This window comes from Amborella trichopoda, chromosome 13, assembly GCF_054954075.1.
Source record: "Amborella trichopoda isolate Santa Cruz 75 chromosome 13, AtrichopodaSantaCruz75HAP2 v2.0, whole genome shotgun sequence".
Lineage (NCBI taxonomy): Eukaryota > Viridiplantae > Streptophyta > Magnoliopsida > Amborellales > Amborellaceae > Amborella > Amborella trichopoda.
The window spans coordinates 17,024,171-17,037,821 of record NC_142348.1 but is presented as its reverse complement, the minus strand read 5'-3'; the positions used below and the strand labels follow the sequence as shown (position 1 = coordinate 17,037,821).

Genomic DNA, 13,651 nt, shown 5'->3' with positions numbered 1-13,651 from the left:
AAAAAGGGAAAGCTGAGCCCGCGGTATCTTGTGCCTTTCAAAATTTTGGAAAGAGTTGGGAACATGGCGTACCAACTTGCCCAACCACCTGAATTGGTCAATATTCACAATGTCTTTCATGTATAATTGCCGAGGAAATACCAACCTGACCCATCCCATGTTTTGGAATACAAACCAATCTCACTCAAGGAAGACTTGACCTATGTTGAATGTCCAATTAAGATATTAGACCGGAGAATACAAGTGTTACGCAATAAAGAAATTCCCCTGGTTCAAGTGCAATGGCAATATCACTCAAGAACTAAATCAACATGGGAACAGAAGGATGAGATTCGTGAGAAATACCCCCACCTTTTTTATTAACACGAATGTGATTTTGGGGACAAAATCCTTTTTAAGGAGGGGATGATGTAAGGACCACAATTTTCTCCCAGTCCAGAGATGCACATGGCGATGGAGGGTGAAATAGAGGCCTAGCGTCGTTTGGAGCAGCACCACTCATGTACAAGAGCTTAGTGTCGTCTGTGACGAAGAGGCAAACGAGAGAGAAAGAAGACGCATCGCCGCATTTGTAAAGGGCAGCGTCGTGCGTGAACGTGGGCAACGCCATTTGCGCATCGTCGCCCGTGCATAAGGACCATCGTCGTTTGTGCAAGGAGACCCACTGTCGTTTGTGACCTAGCATCATCTCTAAATTGATGAAGAGAATGAAAAGTCAGCACCACACATGAAAAGTCAGCACCGCGCATGAAAATTCAGTGTCACGCGAGAAAAGTCAGCGTCGCGTGTGAAGATAAGGATGTGCATCGCTGTCTGTGGAAGAGCCCTAGCGCAGGTTGTGAAGAGAGACATGGAAGAGCAACAGCGCAAGTGAATTTTTGAGTATCACTATGAGTGTAATGTCGTTTAGAGCATCGTCGCGCATGTAGGAGGCTATCGCCGCCTGTGAAGGCAACAAATGAGTAACGTCATACATGAGCTGAGGGTAGAGCTGTGAGTGAAAAGGGAAGATGTGACTGCTGCCAACGTCACACTTGTCAGTGTTGTACATGTCAGATACAATGACCTTCACCTACTTAGTCAGTAACAATGGACTCCACCTACCGTGGGTACTTAAGCCCCACTCTTCTTCACCCTCCGACATTTTTCTCATCCCCTTCCTTCTTCTCCCAACTTTCTCTCTCAAGAGCTTAGGTGTGAATCCCCCTTTACTGCTGTTGTTGGGGAGCCTTGCTAGGAGGTTCAAGTGGCCTATGTGTGTGGAGTTTAGGAGCACCGTGGGTATCATGTAAGTGAGTCTAGCTTTTATGCATCAATAAAACTGTAGGAAATTATGCTAAGTATTGAAAATCAAGGAAAATTCTAGGATGAAATATATGAGTATGAATGCATTATGATGAGCTTGAAATCTCAGATGCCATGATCGATTGAGCCCTGTATATGATTTTTTTTGTAGTGGAAGTGTGTGAAGTAGTTCACTTGTGGGATTAATTTAATATGAACTCGGTTTTGCATCAAGATTTGCTTTGGCTTATGAAGTATTGAATGCTCTTGAATGTATGCTAAACTTCAGGGTATGAATTTCTAAAACTGGGATTATTCTTGTATTGCCTTTTTCAATAGCCAAACGATGTCCAAACGATCCTAAACTGGTTTTGAATGAAAGATATGCTTTTCTATTTTAATCATGCTATTTACATCGTTTCAAAATTGTACATGGACTAAGAGATACGCCCCAAAATATGGGGGTGCATCACTGCCACAGTTGCAGGAATCCCAGCAACAGACACCCATGTTGGGTGGACCTTTTGTCCTACCAAATGACATCTAAATGTTTCCAAACCTCTGTCGTTTGAAAGATCTCTGAGTAAGGTTGAAGTTGCATGTTTTGAGGATTTTCAAATTTTCCGTGAATTGAGAGTTATGCCCTAAAATGTGGGGACATGTTCTTGTTCACTGTTGCAGCAACTGTTACTCACATTGTGTCGCTTTTTTGAGTTATCAAACGTCGTCCAAATTCCTTCAAACTACCACCATTTTAAAGATCTATGTATAGACTTAGAGTTGCATGTTTTAATAATTTTGAAATTTTCCCTGGATTGGGAGTCATGCCCCCAAGAAGAGTGGTATGTCACTGTCGCACTTCACAGAATTAGTGTTATGCTCTTCTTCTGCAACCTTTCTCAGAATTACTCATTAATCTATCCAAGTAGCTATGTAATATCTTCGATAAGTGATAAATGTGAGTATCATGCGATGTTTTTCATGCGATTGCCATAGTGTTATGTGGATGGTGCTACGCATCTACGTGCTATGTGATAAACGAACAAGTGCAAATCTAATGTGATTATTCTATGATAAATGGTACATGATAAGTTTCGAATTGCTACTGATGACGTTTAAGAGTAAATGCCATATGATAGTTCATGCAATGGATGCTTCATAATAGATGTTATAATGTTTTGTGAATGCTGGATGATTCTGAGTAAGATTATGTTTTTTCATGATTTATCTGTTATAATACACTGATTTAGCATGAATGAAACTATGTGCTTGAGCATGATAATAGGGCCAAAATAATGATCACTATGCAATGGGACACCCATTGGTAGTGGGCACTGTTCTATAATAATACTGTGATACTAGCCATTGTTTCACTGGTACTGTTCGCTACACGACGGGGCACCCATTGGTAGTGAGGGTTGTAATACTGAGGAAAGTGATGCTGGCTATGTCCCCTAACTTGCTGAATGATATGATGCAGTTAGGGGAAAGTGAAATGGAAGGGTCGCACGAGATTTTCTGAAATGAGACTAACGATTGATGCCTTACAAGGTAAGTGCCTATCGAACCCCCAATGCGGGCTGGTCGTGTGTGTGAGTATGAGGACATTACGAAGTGGATTTCCCCACTTGTCATTGCTCGCCCTCCTGGGAGATGGTAGAGGTCCTAACCTATGGGATTGGCTTAGCCTGATGGATAGGGCCTCTACTATGGGAGTAGGTTAGCTAGGGAGTGAGTAGATAATGATTGAATAGTAATTGTGGGTGTCGAAGATTGAATCGATTGAATGATAACTGCTATATGGGTAGAATGCTTGTAATGGATTCACTGATCTGATAGCTGATTCTTATGACTGCTGCATTGAAATTTTGTATAGTTAAATGAATTGTTTATGATTCACGAGTTGGCTCATTATTGATGCATAGTGTTTAGACCTACTTACTGGGATGTATAACTCATCCCATTTCTCCTTCCCCTCCTTGTAGACTGATAACGACAGGCCAAGAGTTGGAACAGTGGGGATTTCAAAAGGAAGTTGAAGCCAGACTTCTTGGAGGCAGAATCTAGATCTTGTATGTGGTTGGGAAGTCTAGCCCTGAATTTTGTTTATTGCATGAACCCCTAAATCTTAGGCCTTGATGCCCTAGACTCAAATGTAATATTTTGGAAGATTGTTATGTAAACCCTTTGGTTAATGTATTGAGCTTTAAATTAATAATTTTCCATGTATTTAGAATTATCGATGAAATCTTTTCATGGTTCGCTTTAATTACCAAAACAATGGCGTTGAATTCACCCCGACCTAATTGACAAACTCTACTTTGGGATGACAAACCCGCACTCGGTCACCCTCCGTCGCATACGGTAAGGGGGTCAGGGGCGGGGTCGTGACAACTATGGTGGTCTATGGTTTAGGGGTCTATTGAAATAGTGTGGTCCTATGTGTTTTCTAAGGTTTGGAAAACCATGGAATTTGCCAGTTTTAAAAATTTGGGTGTCTACAGTTGCCCCTCTTTGGTACTACCTATCCTTCGAGGGATAGGTGAGTGGCAAAGAAGTAGATACTTTGGTATTCCTTGTCCTTCGAGGGGTAGGTGAGCGACAAAAATTGTGGCATTCCCTGTCCTTTGCTGGGCAGGTGAATGATAAAATATTGTAAACATTTTAAATTTCATCCTGACATTATGTGGTCAGAGGGCGCACCAACTAAGCCCTCCAAGTCATTGCGCTCCCAAGCTCACCCACTTAGGGCATTTTCCTCTTAGGTTTTCGGCGTGAGATGTCGGTGAGTCACACAAACTTGAAACTCGAATTGGATTTTCTGGCCACGTCACTTAACTTCATGGGTTTTCACAATTTCAAATTTCTTAAACCAGACATTTTCTTTTATTTCCTTAAAGTTTCCTAAAGTCTTCTATAGGTTTCACCTATTTAGGAAAAGGTTAGGCCAAGTCAATTTTGAAGAGAGAGATGAGGCTGCAATGCGGTGATCATCATATACGGGTGTCCAAGCTCCTTTGTTTTAAAAGACATTTTAGAAATTTTGAAAATAAGGAGAGATTTGAAATAGAACCCAAAACTTGGACCGGTCACGGTTTTAAAAAGAAATTAAAGTTTTTGAAAACACAAGATATATAATGAAAATTTTGAAAAGAGAAAGATATTTTGAAAATCAAATTTTAGTTAGCAGTTTTAACTCCTGCACTCATAGAGTCGTATAAGCAATTTAACGTCATATAGCGCTGGACAACACAACCGACCTTTTATGTCATACAAGGCTAGATGAATACACCCGACCTTTTATGTCATGCGGGGCTAGACATTTTATAAATACACTCGACCTTTTACATCATACGGGGCTAGACGTTTTCTTAATTTACCCGACCTTTTATGTTATACAGGGCTAAACGAATACACCCGACCTTTTATATCATATGGGGCTAGACATTTTCTGAACACACCCGACTTTTTACGTCATATCGGGCTAGACATTTTCCTGTCTCTACTCTTTTACGTCGAACGAGTTTGATGTTTTTCATGTCTCGATTCTTTTATGTCGCACGAGTTTAATGTTTTCCTGTCTCGGCTCTTTATGCAACACGAGTTTGACATTTTCTGAATTGGATTTTGGTTGGCAGTTTAGGCTCGTGCCACCGAGGAGCATTTCCTTTTTGAAATTTATTTTTTCTTTTTGAAATTGGGTTGGAAGTTTAGGCTCATGCCACAGAAGAGTATTTTCTTTTTTATTTTTTTATTTTTTTATTTTTTGGCGACACGGGTGGTGTTGCCAAAAGAAAAGTTTTGAAATGTTTCTCTCTTTTTTTTTTTAAGCATGGGTCTTACAATTTAACCACTTGTGACCCCTTTGGTGGACCCTATATGAGTGTGTCGGGTCCTTACTTGAATCTTCAGAATGAGAAATCATCAAGCATTTTTTTTTTATCTTCCAATCTCAACTCTTATATTTGAATTCAAAGGTGAGTTCTCTAGATTTTTCGAGCAAAACATAGTCTTGAAAATACAGGATACTTTCCCTAGGTGTTCAAAATCTTCTTGGATTTTCGATTTCGTTCCGCCACCATTCACCTTTCGAAGTCCAGATGATCGATGACCTTAATAATGTTCCATCAAGCTAATGCTCATTGATTTTTCTCTTGATACCATTTTGACTCAGGAAGAAGGAAGAGAAGATATTTAGAGATAAATGACTTTAGAGAATAGAAGGAAGGAGAGAACTTTTTTTTTTAATCACCCCGGGGTCCCTTTCGGGTGTTCAGCCGAGTAGCCTTTTTCCCAACGCTTAGGGTTTCTTTCAAATTTTTAGCCTAGCATTTTTTTTATTTTTTTTATTTTTATCGCTCCGGGGTCCCTTTCGGGTGTTCAGCCTGGTAGCCTTTTTTCTAACGCTTGGGGTCCCTTTCGAATTTTCAGCCTAGCGAAATTTATTTTTTTTTTAAAAAAAAAAGAAGAAAACAATGACAAAGGAAGAGGGGGAAGAGGAAGAACAAGAGTCAAGGTGCCTTCTTCTTTTTTTTTGGCAGCAATTCACCCTAAGATCATGTAGGAATTCGATCATCTTTCCCTCCTCCAAGTTGCAGGAAGGTTCTAATATCAGTTATCTTTTAATTTCCCTCGCTCCAGTTTGGCATCCAATATCTCTTTCACAATAGTTGCTGAATTTGCGTCGAGCTTTTCTTTTGAACTGCTCTACTTGGACCTTGATTTTGGGATCAAAGAAAAATCACTCTTAGTTTCCTAATCCCTCAATATTTTGCATGGACAAATAAGTTCATCAAGGTTTTTCCATTAATGGAGTACTTTATGTTGCACATTAGGCGTTAATGCCTTTTGAAGTGTGAGGAATGAATGCCTCATTTAGTTATTTGCAAGGGGTGAGTGATCACCCAACTCCTTTTTTATTATCTTTTTCATTGCAAATTTTGTGTTGCTTTCTTGAAGTTAACTCCGTAGTAAGCTCCTTCTCAGTGCTCAAGTTTGAGTGAGACTCTTGCGCAAGAAGAGTGATTGAGTTACTATTGGATGACCTTATGACATGTTGGGAGTGAATAAATGAGAGTTGAATCTCATTAATTGCCCCTATTGTGTCCTCTTCATGAGAGGAGATTGCCCTTATGGAGCAGTTTGATGGGGTTGCCCTTGCAGGGTTTTCTGCTCCGTTGGGAAATTGTTTGTCATGAGATGAACTTTCTTGATGTGGGGGTGCCCCGATTATTAGAGTTATGCTTTTGCCTTAGTTAAGCTTTGGAAATCTCTCCTCTTGAGGAGGTGACTCAATTTGGTCCTCAGCTTTTAATTCCTCGTCCCAGATGGGTGGATCATCTAGGAAGTCTTGTCAAGGTGACCCCCTTAGAATTTCTAAATGTTAGAGCTTTCTCGGCTCTATTAAAGGTGTCAGATCTTTCGGAATAGTCACATTTGGGCTCTTTGCTTCTCCATCATCTACGATTGGGTTCATCTCAGAAGGTGACTCAATTAAATCTTATATGCTTGGCTCCTCATCCCATATAGGTGGGTGGGCGAGGAAGTCTGGTGAAGGTTTTCCTTTTGAAAGATCCAATAGATCTTCTTCGAGCTTTTGGAGGTAGTGACCACAAGCAAATATGAACTGTGCCAGGTCATCTTCTTCATCTCCACTCTCGATCATTTGAATGACAACGTTTCCTTTTGGGTTGTCTTGGGCTCCTGTTATTGTAGCCGTTGTGACCGTGGTTTTCGGGGAGATGATTTACAAAGATACCCATCTTTTGATTAGGCTCTTCAACGGGCTGATTTTTCGGTGGGACAGTGATGTCCCCCCTATCGATCAACCCTTGAATGACCCATTTCAAATGATAGCAATTTTGAGTGTCATGTGCGTGATTCTGACGCTATTTGCACCACTTGCTCTTGTCCATGACTTGGAATAGTGGCTCGGATGCTAGTGGGAGATAAACCATGTTTCTAGACAAGAGTAATTCCAGTGCTTTTTCCAATGGGTCTTTGAGAGGAGTGAAATTATCCTCTCACCTTTGGTTGTTATTTTGAGTGTTGACTCTAGGCCCCCTTTGGTTTTGGTTCAGATTGTTGCATTGAGCAGCTGAACCTCAAGCCAGACCGTTAATGATGATCTCATTAACTTGACCAGAAGTATTCCCCTTATTGTCGTTATTGTTTTTGTTTTTATTTTTATTTTGGTGAGCGATTATCGATTTATTCTCGGGCCTAATGTTGAGGGGTGTTCCTCTGGCCCTGTCATGACATGCCACACGCTCAATCATGGAGTTGAAAGAGTAGGGGATAAGACCTTGGTTGAAGAACGTCCTGTATTCTAGAGCCACGGATATTTTGGTCGGGTCCATGAGTGGACATTTGATGACCCGCATTGCCACCTCACAGAATCGATTGATGAAGTTCTCAAAGGATTCTCCTAGGTTTTGCTTTGTTATGCTGAGAACGCCTAAGGATAAAGGCCTTAATGTCGATCCACAGTAGTGGGAAACGAATAGGTTGAACATTTCATCTAGAATGACTTGTGGTTGAGTACTCATCACTCTTCGATGCCAGTTCAGAGCCTCGCCGGACAACATTTGCTAAAATATGGCCTTTCAGTTGATTTGGCCTATCTCACAAAGGTCGAACGGAGAGAAGGTATGCGTTAACATGGGTATCTGGATCGCCTTTCCCGCTAAACTTGTTTCGGAATTCGGGGATAACCAATCCGAAGGGAAGGTCCTCCATGCCTCTGAGGGTCTCATGAGCATAGGCCATCCGGGGTAAAACTTGTTGAATGCCCATTCTTACAAGCATATCTTGCATTATTTCATGGTGCCTTCGTACTGGGCATTCGGCATGACGGTAGGCCCATCGGCCCATCGGTTTGTGAGTTCCCAAGTGTAGATTGATGAGTCAAGGCTTGGGGTATGTATTGGATCATATGGACCTGAGGTTGATGAGCCGCAGCCATCGGGGGAGCTTTGTATACATGTGTTTGAGGGACGTATTGTCCCACAAGTGTCGCCACCGGCTGCAAAAATTGCATGGTCTATTGGACCAGATGAATTACAGGGACCGATTGACTGATTTGTCCTAGGGATTTCCCTATACCATTAAATTGGTTTGGAATCGACCTGTGTGTTGGAGCATGAACAGTATAACCTCGGTCAACTAAACTTTGAAGGACAACTTGGATATATGCATGATCTAAGGATCGGTTCAATTCGATACCTCTATTTTATACAGCGTTCAGGTTGTCATGAGTTGTACTCTGTTGGCTTGAGGCTGGTTCAGATCCCCTAGACCTAAGTGGGCCTTGGTTTCGAGGTCGCCATGCCTCAGGGTTATTCTGGTTCGAGTTATGGGAATGAGCATTTGATACAACATGAACTTCTTCCCTCACTCGACTTCTACTTTGATTGCTCAAGAGCCCTTGTAGTATGACCTCAGGTCGGACCCCTTGACTATTCAAAGTTTTTCGGGTAGAACTAGCTTTTCGGGTTATGCAGATTTCAGGGTTGAGAGTCGATCCTTGAGACTCTACCTCTAATTGAAGACTCGGACATGTGGACGGACCTGGGTTCTGGCCGTAATCTCAATGGATTGCGACATTGGTCCCTAGGTTTGGGAAGGTTAGGTTTGGAGTCAGTTGTGGAGCAGTCATCATAATCGCCCTGGGTGACCGACATGGTGACTGCTTTTGACTTGGTTTTAGAATCTAGACTTAGGGTGAGATTTAGACTCCACAGCTTAGGAAAGACCTATTCTGACCCTAGGGGTGAAACCCTAACTAAGACCTAGGCTAGGACTAGATTGGATGAAACTTGCTAGACTCAATGGGTTTTGGTTTAGACCCTGAACTAGGGTAAGCCTAGTCTAGCTCTAGAGGTAACTCTAAGCTTAGACCTATGCTGGAACCTAGATTGAGATCTAGACTAGATGGGTACAAGTCTCGGCTCGGACCAAGAGTGGGTCTAGGTTCAGACTTGGGTGTCAGCCTGGTTCGGACCTGGACTGAGCTGAGTGCAAGCCTGAGCTTGGACCAAGAGGGTTATGTAACTCATACGGGGTGTGGACCCGGACTGGATCAAGTTTCGGCTAGGCACGAGCCCTGGTTCGGACCAAAAGGGGGCCTAGGTTCGGACCTGGGTGTGAATCTGGTTCGGACCTGGGCTAGGCTGGGTACAAGACTGGGCTTGGACCAAGAGGGTTATGAAACTCAGACCGGGTGTGGACCTGGATTGGATCAAAGTTGGTTTAGACACGAGCCCCTGGCTCAGACCAAAAGGGGAGCTAGGTTCGAACCTGGGTGTGAACCTGGTTCAGACCTGGGCTAGGTTAGATGAAAGCCTGGACTTAGACCCAGAAGGTTTCAGTTGGACCAGAAGCGGATCCAGACTGAGAGCTAAGATTAAACAACTGAGATAAGCAATACAACACTCAAAAACTTTTGCCCTAAATTATTGGTAGGCTCAGTCTAAGTGGGTTCCTAACTATTGAAATGCAGCTACGTTGAGTAGGTCCCCACGTAGGTCTTGGCTTCTTGTTGCAGGATTTTCACCAGGTCCTACTGTGTGTAGAGTTGCTTTGAGGCAAAGGATTATGGAGGGGCGCTCACACTTAAAGTTACACGAATCCCATCTGCCTTGGTTCTCAATACTTGATTCCCCTCATGCAATTATTATGGATTTTGAGGGTTTTCGAAAATATTTGTTGGTTTCTCGGGCATTACCGGTCCGGTGTTTGCAAGAGTGTGTAAAGAAGCACACAAGGAAAAATAAAGTACCAAGAAAGCAGACACACAATACAAGAAAAATGTGAGCACTTGGCACAAATCGTGCCAAGTGAGGTGTGCTTCAGGTCGGTTTTTGACTGACCAAAAGCACAGTTCGAATGTGGGGGTAAGCAACTCCTAAGAAGGTGTATAGTAAATGAAAGTGGAACCAAACACAACATGTACCTAGTTGAGCGTGCCTCGAGCCGAGGGTGACTCGATCAGAGTACAATTAGAGAGAGAATTCAGTTGACCCTAAATTTATTTTATTTTTAGCCCCTTATTGTTTAATAAGAACAGAAAGAAAGGGTAAATGTCGAATTAGAAGCAAAGAAATGAACGATAAATTTTTTCATTTTGACAGTTTTTTTTTTTTTTTTTAGAAAGGAGAGGCCAAAAGTTGATATTTTTTTTTTTTAAGAGAAGCCTCTTTTTTTTTTTTTTTTTTTTTTTTGTGAAAAAGGAATGACTTACAAAAAGAAAATTTTGTAGCAAAAGTGATTTTTTGTTTTTTAAACCAAATAAGTTTTAAAATTTTTTTTTTTTTCTTTCTTACAAGGCAAATTTTTCTTTCCAGAAATGAGAAAATGCCTCAAACTTTTTTTTTTTTTTTGAAAGAAGATTGTCTTTAAAAGAAAATTTGTTTTAGACAAAAATGCCTAATTTTCAGAAATGAGAAATGCCTTAAATGTTTTTCTTGAAAGCAAGATTGCCTTTAAATTTATTTTTTTTAGACAAAGGTGCCCTAAAATTTTTTTTATTTTCTTCTTTTTTTAAATGGAGCGATTTTTTATTTTAAAATAAAAACAGTTGGAGATTAATTTTTTTTTTTTAGTGGATAAGAAAGATGGCCTCAGACACCCACTCTTTTTTCTTTTTCTTTTTTCCTTTAAGATAGAATGACCTAAAAACACAAAACAAATTGTCACAAAAATGATCTTCTTTTTTTTTAAAACAAAGAGACTTTAAGATTTTTTTTTATTATTGCAAAAGATTTTTTTTTTTTTTCAAAAATGAGAATCGCTTTATTTTTATTTTTTTTTTTTTGAAAGCAAGATGGCCTTAAATGATTTTTTAAATTTTTTTTTTAAAAAAAAACAAGTGTCTTCTTGTTTTTAAAAAAAAAAAGATTTTTGTTTTTTCTCTCTCTCATCCCTAAGACTTTCTCTCTCACACGACCTTTTCTTCCTATTTTCCCTCAATCTCCTTTTTCTATTTCTTCTCCCTATTTTCTCTCTCTCTTGTCCCAATTTTCTTTTATATATATATGAGCTTCCATATCTCTTCCTTATTCTTTTAGGAAGATAATAACAAGTTAACAAATTTTTGATAGGATAGATAGAAATAGAAAGGCGTGATGACCATGAGCAAGAGATCAACCCAACAAAACCTTCTTTTTCTTGAAACAAAGAGGCCTTAAAAAGATTTTTTTTTTTTTGGAAACAAAGAGGTGGCTTTTTTTTTTTTTGAAACAAAGAGGTGCCTTTTTTTTTTTTTTCTAGGAATTGGTGGAGTGAGAGACTAGTATTGTTTATCAGGACCAATTAAAAATCGGGATGCTGGTCAGAAAAACAAAGTACTTTTTTTAAAAAAAAGCTAGTGGCAGAATGCAATACAACAAATATGATCCAGTGAGAGAAATTATCAATACAACAAATATGATCTAGTGAGAGAAATTATCAGGAAAAGAAAAAGATTATGAGCGGATGAAATAGAAAATGTTTGGTTGCTATTAAACTGAAGACGAGCAACAGCTTACCATAAAAGTAGTAACTACATTGACTTTTTTTTTTTTGGAAAAAGGGCATTGTGAATAATGCAAATACAGATGATTCAAGTGCATAAAAAAAGGAAATACAAAGCTACAATATGAAGATCTGTCTATATCATTGAACAACCCAATATGAAGATCTGTCTATATCATTGAACAACGGTTAAAATAAAAGGAGCTGGATTGAGGAGAGAAGAAGCCAAAGTTCTTCAAAAGATTTTTTTTTTCCTTTTCTTTTCTAAGAATTAGGAAACCTACAACAAAGAAATTCATAAAACCCAAAAAAAAAATTGAGACTATCTATAAAGAACATGATAGAAGAAAGTACGGATAGTGTCTCGCGGAAAGACACAGAGGAATTTGAGTTGCCTTTTTGAACAAAGATAATCATGCACCTAAAAACCTCCTTCCCTATCCTTAGGGTGCTCCTCACAAAGAATAGAGATAGTCATGCCCCAAAAACTTGAGATAGTCATGCACCTAAAAACCGTCTTCACCTTTCAAAAACATGAGAGTATCATAAACATATATGTGCTCTTGTCACAAAAGGCAACAGAGTGAACCTTTTTTCTTTTTTCTTTTTTTCTTTCTTTTTACTTACGAACAAAAATAATGAAAAGAAATAATAATAAATAAATGAAAATAAACACTAAGGGAAAAATGTAGCAAAAGCATGATTTTCTTATGAAAGAGATTTTGTTCTATTATTATTATTTTTCTTTTCTTTTGGATTTGTTTTTTTTTAAAAAAGACCCTCAAAAGGATATTAGGGACTGTTTTTTTACATTTTATTTTTTTATTTTTTAGTGCACGGATCTAGCTCGAAATGCCCCACGGTGGGCACCAAACTGTTTACAGTGCAAAATCAAAGAGAGATCTTCAAATGAAGACCCCTCAGATCTGAACACTACAAACTGATTTTATTAATAAACAAAAAATATGATAGAGAATGTGGGAAAAATCGAATTTTAATCTGTGGCCAGATCCACCCAGAAACGAGCAGATCTGTTCTCAGATCAGTGGCAGCGCCAAAATTGATCCGAATACGAAACACGAAATAAAAGCAATAAAAACTAATCTAATCTAATTAAAATGAAATAAAGCAGAAAAAAATAATAAAAGAGTAAGAAACGATACCAAACCGAGCCAGATGACTCGGGACTCCCGAGCCTTCGAGGGCTCACTCCTATAAGAACCAATGTCCTCTTTGTCTCTCTTTCTCCAAATGTTGACCATCTCCAAATGTTGACCAGGCCTTAGCCTGGTTGAATAGGTTTTCTTACTTAAAGATGGTCAAAGATTAGGGTTTCCTAGGTCTCACGATCTCATTTTCTCTGAGCTCTCTCTCTCTCTTCTTTTTGGGGCTATTTCTCTCTCTAGATTTCCCAACCTCCTCCGTCCCACTTCTCTCTCTTCTCACCTACACAGCCCACCCTAAAGATTTTCTCTCTCTCAAGTGGTACGATAGTTTATTTTTCTTATATGCCTAATGGGGATATAAAATGGAAGCTATGGGATTTGCTAGATGTAGAATACATAATTACTAAAAGCTGGGGATTTGCTAGGTGTAGAATGGATAACTACTAAAAGCTGGGGATTTGCTAGGTGTGCAATGGATACCTACTAAAATTATGGGATTTGCTAAGTGTGGATCATAGGATGGGACCATGGGCTATGGTGGTCTATGGTTTAGGTATCTATTGAAATAGTGTGGTCCTATGGGTTTTCTAAGGCTAGGAAAATCATGGAATTTTCTAGTTTTAAGAAATGGGGTCTCTACACCGCCCCATGAGTAGCCGCGGGTGTGGGGATGTAGAACTCCCTAACCC

General features: G+C 39.6%; 1 long non-coding RNA gene across 2 annotated transcripts; it reads right to left on the bottom strand.

Moving 5' to 3' along the window:
* Nucleotides 1–331: 331 nt before the first annotated feature.
* LOC148779056 (uncharacterized) lies at nt 332–13,381 on the bottom strand. 2 transcript variants are annotated; one of them, XR_016048149.1, is made up of 2 exons: nt 12,960–13,381; nt 332–943 (listed from the first exon to the last, which is right to left on the bottom strand). It is a non-coding gene; the product is annotated as an uncharacterized LOC148779056 (long non-coding RNA). The 2 variants fall into 2 exon arrangements; XR_016048148.1 differs by lacking the exon at nt 332–943 and adding an exon at nt 11,938–12,319.
* Between the last annotated feature and the right edge of the window lie 270 nt (nt 13,382–13,651).